The sequence below is a fragment of the Suncus etruscus genome, chromosome 1, assembly GCF_024139225.1.
Source record: "Suncus etruscus isolate mSunEtr1 chromosome 1, mSunEtr1.pri.cur, whole genome shotgun sequence".
Classification (NCBI taxonomy): domain Eukaryota; kingdom Metazoa; phylum Chordata; class Mammalia; order Eulipotyphla; family Soricidae; genus Suncus; species Suncus etruscus.
This window is the reverse complement of record NC_064848.1, coordinates 86,359,984-86,367,800: the sequence shown is the minus strand read 5'-3', so window position 1 is coordinate 86,367,800 and position 7,817 is coordinate 86,359,984.

The following is a 7,817-nucleotide window of genomic DNA, read 5'->3' as shown; positions in this document are numbered from 1 at the left end:
CCTGGATCAGCTGCATGCAAACACCCTACCACTGTGCTATAGCTTTGACCCCAAGAACTTCTTTTCTTCTCAGAATTTAATTTTGATTTGGTGTTGGTAATACTTTCTTTGTTTTCTTTAGGATATATGTAATGGATTGGAGAGATAGTCTAGCAGGCAAGGTACTTGCCTTGCATATGGCCCACCTGAATTCAATATTCACATTATATATGGTTCCCTAGCATATTTTTTTTATTTTTTAAATATATAAATACCTCCTAGACTGTTAGCAGTTTTACAACCTACAGTTTTTTTTCTCAAGAGAGAACAGGAAGCCAGGTCTTAGAAATTAATATCTCAGAGGAGTGAGCACCTCTGTTTCCTAAATTTGGGTGTCAACCAGCTTACACAGATGACCTTATCACTGAATTAAACATTCACAAACTCAAGAATAACTTGATATGCCTATTCACCTAATTGACCAAACTCCTCCCTGGTAAATATGCTGGGATTGTTTTATTAGTTCACCCCAGGATTTAAAAGTTGTAAGAGGAGGGGGCCGAAGCTATGGGAGATTGGGCAGGGCATTTGCCTTGAATGTGTATGACCCAAATTTGATTGATCGCATCCCATATGGTCTCCGTAGACTTCCAGGAGTAATTTCTGAGCACAGAGCCAGGAGTAACCCTTGAGAACCACAAAGTGTGGTTCAAAGGCAACAACAACAAAAATTGTTAGAGGGACTGGAGAGATAATACAATGGATAAAGTACTTTGCCGATGGCTGGCGCAGCATTCCGCTCAGTCCTCTGAGCGCCACCAGAAGCCAGTAGTAACTCTTGAGCACTCCATGTATGGGTCAAAAGCAAATAAACAATCATGAGTAAACACTATTAAAAGCATGTGGCCAAAACTACAATAAATACGTTTATTAATTATTTAAACATCCTGATTTACAAGACTGTTCATAATACAATTATTGCAGGTATGTGAGTTTGCTAAAGAGAAGCTTGGGTCATTAGTGCAAGGATACTGACATTGGTGAGTTTGGAGATGGAACAGTCCCAAAATTCTTTCATTAAAAACTGTATAAACCATGGGACATAAACTAAGTTAATTAATTAAAATTTTTAGAAGGAAGGAAGGAAGGAAGGAAGGAAGGAAGGAAGGAAGGAAGGAAGGAAGGAAGGAAGGAAGGAAGGAAGGAAGGAAGGAAGGAAGGAGGGAGGGAGAGAGGGAGGGAGGAAGGAAGAAATGGAGGAAGGAGAAAGCAATTAATTAAAATTTTTAAATAATCAAAAAGGGAGGGAGGAAGGAAGGAAGGAAGGAAGGAAGGAAGGAAGGAAGGAAGGAAGGAAGGAAAGAAGGAAGGAAGGGAGGGAGGAAGGAAGGGAGGGAGGAAGGGAGGGAGGAAGGAAGGAAGGGAGGGAGGAAGGAAGGGAGGAAGGAAGGAAGGGAGGAAGGGAGGGAGGAAGGAAGGAAGGGAGGGAGGAAGGAAGGGAGGAAGGAAGGAAGGGAGGAAGGAAGGAAGGGAGGAAGGAAGGGAGGGAGGAAGGGAGGGAGGAAGGAAGGGAGGGAGGAAGGAAGGGAGGGAGGAAGGAAGGGAGGGAGGAAGGAAGGGAGGGAGGAAGGAAGGGAGGAAGGAAGGAAGGGAGGGAGGAAGGAAGGGAGGAAGGGAGGGAGGAAGGGAGGGAGGAAGGAAGGAAGGGAGGAAGGGAGGGAGGAAGGGAGGGAGGAAGGAAGGAAGGGAGGAAGGGAGGGAGGGAGGAAGGGAGGGAGGGAGGAAGGGAGGGAGGGAAGGAAGGGAGGGAGGAAGGGAGGGAGGAAGGAGGGAGGGAGGGAAGGAAGGAAGAAATGAAGGGAGAAGGGAGCAATTAATTAAATTTTTTTAATTTTTTTAATTTATTTAAACACCTTAATTACATACATGATTGTGTTTGGGTTTCAGTCATGTAAAGAACACCACCCATCACCAGTGCAACATTCCCATCACCAATGTCCCAAGTCTCCCTCCTCCCCACCCTACCCCCGCTTGTACTCTAGACAGGCTCTCCATTTTCCTCATACATTCTCATTATTAGGACAGTTCAAACTGTATGGGGCCGGGCGGTGGCGCTCGAGGTAAGGTGCAAACTGTAGTTATTTCCCTAACTAAACTCATCACTCTTTGTGGTGAGCTTCCTGAGGTGAGCTGGAAATTCCAGCTCTTTTCTCTTTTGTGTCTAAAAATTATTATTACAAGGATGTCTTTCATTTTTCTTAAAACCCATAGATGAGTGAGACCATTCTGCATTTTTCTCTCTCTCTCTGACTTATTTCACTCAGCATAATAGATTCCGTGTACATCCATGTATAGGAAAATTTCATGACTTCATCTCTCCTGACAGCTGCATAATATTCCATTGTGTATATGTACCACAGTTTCTTTAGCCATTCGTCGGTTGAAGGGCATCTTGGTTGTTTCCAGAGTCTTGCTATGGTAAATAGTGCGGCAATGAATATAGGTATAAGGAAGGGGTTTTTGTATTGAATTTTTGTGTTCTTAGGGTATATTCCTAGGAGTGGTATAGCTGGATCGTATGGGAGCTCGATTTCCAGTTTTTGGAGGAATCTCCATATTGCTTTCCATAAAGGTTGAACTAGACGGCATTCCCACCAGCAGTGGATAAGAGTTCCTTTCTCTCCACATCCCCGCCAACACTGTTTATTCTCATTCTTTGTGATGTGTGCCATTCTCTGGGGTGTGAGGTGGTATCTCATCGTTGTTTTGATTTGCATCTCCCTGATGATTAGTGATGTGGAACATTTTTTCATGTGTCTTTTGGCAAAGTGTATTTCTTCTTTGTCAAAGTGTTCATTTCTTCTCCCCATTTTTTGATAGGGTTAGATGTTTTTTTCTTGTAAAGTTCTGTCAGTGCCTTGTATATATTGGAGATTAGCCCCTTATCTGATGGGTATTGGGTGAATAGTTTCTCCCACTCAGTGGGTGGCTCTTGTATCCTGGGCACTATTTCCTTTGAGGTGCAGAAGCTTCTCAGCTTAATATATTTCCATCTGTTAATCTCTGCTTTCACTTGCTTGGAGAGTGCAGTTTCCTCCTTGAAGATGCCTGTAATGTCCTGGAGTGTTTTGCCTATGTGCTGCTCTATATATCTTATGGTTTTGGGGCTGATATCGAGGTCTTTAATCCATTTGGATTTTACCTTCGTACATGATGTTAGCTGGGGATCTAAGTTCAATTTTTTGCAAGTGGCTATCCAATTGTGCCAACACCACTTGTTGAAGAGGCTTTCCCTGCTCCATTTAGGATTTCCTGCTCCTTTATCAAAAATTAGGTGATTGTATGTCTGGGGAACATTTTCTGAGTATTCAAGCCTATTCCACTGATCTGAGGACCTGTCCTTATTTTAATACCATGCTGTTTTGATAACTATTGCTTTGTAGTACAGTTTAAAGTTGGGGAAAGTAATTCCTCCCATATTCTTTTACCCAATGATTGCTTTAGCTATTCGAGGGTGTTTATTGTTCCAAATGAATTTCAAAAGTGTCTGATCCACTTCTTTGAAGAATGTCATGGGTATCTTTAGAGGGATGGCATTAAATCTGTATAAGGCCTTGGGAGTATTGCCATTTTGATGATGTTAATCCTGCCAATCCATGAGGAGGGTATGTGTTTCCATTTCCGTGTGTCCTCTCTTATTTCTTGGAGCAGAGTTTTATAGTTTCCTTGTATAGGTCCTTCACATATTTAGTCAAGTTGATTCCAAGATATTTGAGTTTGTGTGGCACTATTGTGAATGGGGTTGTTTTCTTAATGTCCATTTCATCCTTATTACTATTGGTGTATAGAAAGGCCATTGATTTTTGTGTGTTAATTTTGTAGCCTGCCACCTTGCTATATGAGTCTATTGTTTCTAGAAGCTTTTTGATAGAGTCTTTAGGGTTTTCTAAGTAGAGTATCATGTCATCTGCAAACAGTGAGAGCTTGACTTCTTCCTTTCCTATCTGGATTCCCTTGATATCCTTTTCTTGCCTAATCGCTATAGCAAGTACTTCCAGTGCTATGTTGAATAGGAGTGGTGAGAGAGGACAGCCTTGTCTTGTGCCAGAATTTAGAAAGAAGGCTTTTAGTTTTTCTCCATTGAGGATAATATTTGCCACTGGCTTGTAGATGGCCTTCACTATATTGAGAAAGGTTCCCTCCATTCCCATCTTGCTGAGAGTTTTGATCAAGAATGGGTGTTGGACCTTATCAAATGCTTCCTCTGCATCTATTGATATGATCATGTGGTTTTTATTTTTCTTGTTATTGATGTTGTGTATTATGTGGATAGATTTATGGATGTTAAACCAGCCTTGCATTCCTGGGATGAAACCTACTTGATCGTAGTGGATGATCTTCTTAACGAGGCATTGAATCCTATTTGCCAGGATTTTGTTGAGGATCTTTGCATCTGCATTCATCAGCGATATTGTTCTGTAATTTTCTTTTTTGTAGCATCTCTGTCTGGTTTAGGTATCAGGTGATGTTGGCTTCATAAAAGCTATTTGGAAGTGTTTCTGTTTGTTCAATTTCATGAAAGAGTCTTGCCAAGATTGGCAGTAGTTCCTCTTGGAAAGTTTGATAGAATTCATTAGTGAATCCATCTGGACCTGGGCTTTTGTTTTTCAGCAGACATTTGATTACTGTTTTAATTTCATCAATGGTGATGGGGGTGTTTAGATATGCTACATCCTCTTCCTTCAACCGTGGAAGATTATAAGAGTCCAAGAATTTATCCATTTCTTCCAGGTTCTCATTTTTAGTGGCGTAGAGTTTTTCAAAGTAGTTTCTGATTACCCTTTGAATCTTTGTCATATCAGTAGTGATCTCTCCTTTTTCATTCCTGATACAAGTTATCAAGTTTCTCTCTCTCTCTTTCTTTGTTAGGTTTGCCAGTGGTCTATCAATCTTGTTTATTTTTTCAAAGAACCAACTTCTGCTTTCGTTGATCTTTCGGATTGTTTTTTGGGTTTCCACTTCGTTGATTTCTGCTCTCAGCTTTGTTATTTCCTTCTGTCTTCCTATTCTTGGGTCCTTTTGTTGAGCATTTTCTGTTCTATTAGCTGTGTCATTAAGCTACTCAGATAAGCTCCTTCTTCCTTCCTGATGTGTGCTTGCAAAGCTATAAATTTTCCTCTCAGTACTGCTTTTGCTGTGTCCCATAAGTTCTGATAGTTTGTGTCTTTATTGTCATTTGTTTCCAGGAACCTTTTTATTTCCTCCTTGATTTCATCTCGGACCCACTGGTTATTGAGCATGAGGCTGTTTAACTTCCAGGTGTTAAAATGTTTCTTCTGAGTCCCTTTGGAGTTCACAAATAATTTCAGAGCCTTGTGGTCAGCGAAGGTAGTCTGCAAAATTTCTATCCTCTTGATCTTATGGAGGTATGTTTTATGTGCCAGCATGTAGTCTATCCTGGAGAATGTCCCATGTACATTGGAGAAGAATGTGTATCCAGGTTTCTGGGGATGGAGTGTCCTATATATATCCACTAGGCCTCTTTCTTCCATTTCTCTCCTCAGGTCTAGTATATTCTTGTTGGGTTTCAGTCTGGTTGACCTATCCAGTGTTGACAAAGCCGTGTTAAGGTCCCCCACAATTATTGTGTTGTTGATGATATTATTTTTCAGATTTGTCAACAGTTGTATTAAATATTTTGCTGGCCCCTCATTCGGTGCATATATGTTTAGGAGAGTGAATTCTTCCTGCTCTACGTACCCCTTGATTAATATAAAATGTCCGTCTTTGTCCCTTACAACCTTCCTGAGTATAAAGTTTGCATTATCTGATATTAGTATGGCCACTCCAGCTTTTTTATGGGTGTTGTTTGCTTGGATAATTTTTCTCCAGCCTTTTATTTTGAGTCTATGTTTGTTCTGACTATTCAGGTGCGTTTCTTGTAGGCAGCAGAAGGTTGGATTGAGTTTTTTGATCCATTTAGCCACTCTGTGTCTCTTAACTGGTGCATTTAGTCCATTGACGTTGAGAGAAAGAATTGTCCTGGGATTTAACGCCATCTTTATTTCAAAATTTGGTGTGTCTTTTGGGTAGTCTTGTCTTAGATTAGGTCTTTCAGTTTTTCTCTTAAGACTGGTTTTGTGTCTGTGAAGTTTCTGAGCTGTTTTTTGTCTGTGAAACCATGTATTCTTCCGTCAAACCGGAAAGTGAGTTTTGCTGGGTATAGTATTCTGGGTGAAGCATTCATTTTATTCAGTCTTGTCACAATATCCCACCACTGCTTTCTGGCATTGAGTGTTTCTGGTGACAGGTCTGCTGTAAATCTCAGGGAAGCTTGCTTGAACGTGATTTCCCCTTTTGATCTTGCTGTTTTCAGAATTCTGTCTCTATCTGTGGGATTTGTCATTGTGACTAGGATGTGTCTTGGGGTGGTTTTTCTGGGGTCTCTTTTGGTTGGTACTCTTCGGGCATGCAGGATTTGATCACATATATTCTTTAACTCTGGAAGTTTCTCTTTAATGATGTTCTTGACCATTGATTCTTCCTGGAAATTTTCTTCCTGGGTCTCTGGGACTCCAATGATTCTTAAGTTGTTTCTGTTGATCTTATCATAGACTTCTATTTTCATCTGTTCCCATTCTTTGACTAATTTTTCCATTGTCTGCTAATTTGCTTTAAGTTTTTTGTCCAATCTCTCCTGCTGTATGGAATTGTTATGTATCTCATCTTCCACAGCACCAAGTCTATTCTCAGCTTCTGATACCCTGTCCCAGAGCTTATCCATTTTGTCATTCACTTTGTTTCCTGACTTTTTCAGTCCTGTTAGTTGACATGTTATTTCAGTTTGGAGTTTTGTGATTTCTGTCTTCATATTTTCTTGGTTCTTATTAGTGTTCTGTTCAACTCGATCCATGGTTTCTTGGAGGTCTTTGAGCATCTTCCATATTGCTAGTCTAAAGTCCTTATCTGAGAGGTTGATTAGTTGGTTGGTCATTATCTGGTCCTCAGAATTGTCATCTTCATTCTCTATGTCTGATGCTGGCCTGCGTTGTTTCCCCATTGTCACACTTGTATTGTGGGTTTTTCTACGTGTTGTGGTGGTATTCATTGTCTATATGATGCAGGCAGCACACTCCTCTGGCTCCTCCCTTTCTGGATGGGCTAATTGCCTCTAAGGGAGGGGAGTCCTCCGTGGATGAAGCCTCACACTGGGTCAAATCTTAGGCCTGAGCATGCAACAGAGAAGACAGTCCGGAGAGAAATGTTTGCTTCTGTGATATAGCACCGTTCTTAGTGTAATTTTTCCTTCTTGTTGCAATGGTGTTCTTTCCTTAGAAAGAGTGCACAGCCGGTGTACTTTCGTGGATTTTCCCCGCCTGGTGTCACACACAGGGAGCCGGCTTTTGCAAAGTCTTGCCGGTTTTCATGCTCTGTAGTCCCTCCCTGAAAATGGCCTCTGGGCGAGCGAGTTTTCTGGAGCCTCTTTTTGCCCCACTCGCAAGAGTTTCACGCAAGAGGACAGTAGACAGACATATACAGGTCACACTCACAGTTTTTCACAGCTGGGCCCCACTGGGCCGGTGTACTTTCGTGGATTTTCCCCGCCTGGTGTCGCACATAGGGAGCCGGCTTTTGCAAAGTCTTGCCGGTTTTTAATTAATTAAATTTTTAAATAATCAAAAAGACATGTGACTTAAAAAATAAAATGTGATGAAATCTGCATTCAGGAGAGCACATCTTTGGAAAAAGATAGCCCTATATTCAAACCAGATTGATAATTCCTCTTTTAAAATATTAAGAGCAAAAAAACAAAACAAAAACCTTTCCACATTTGCTTG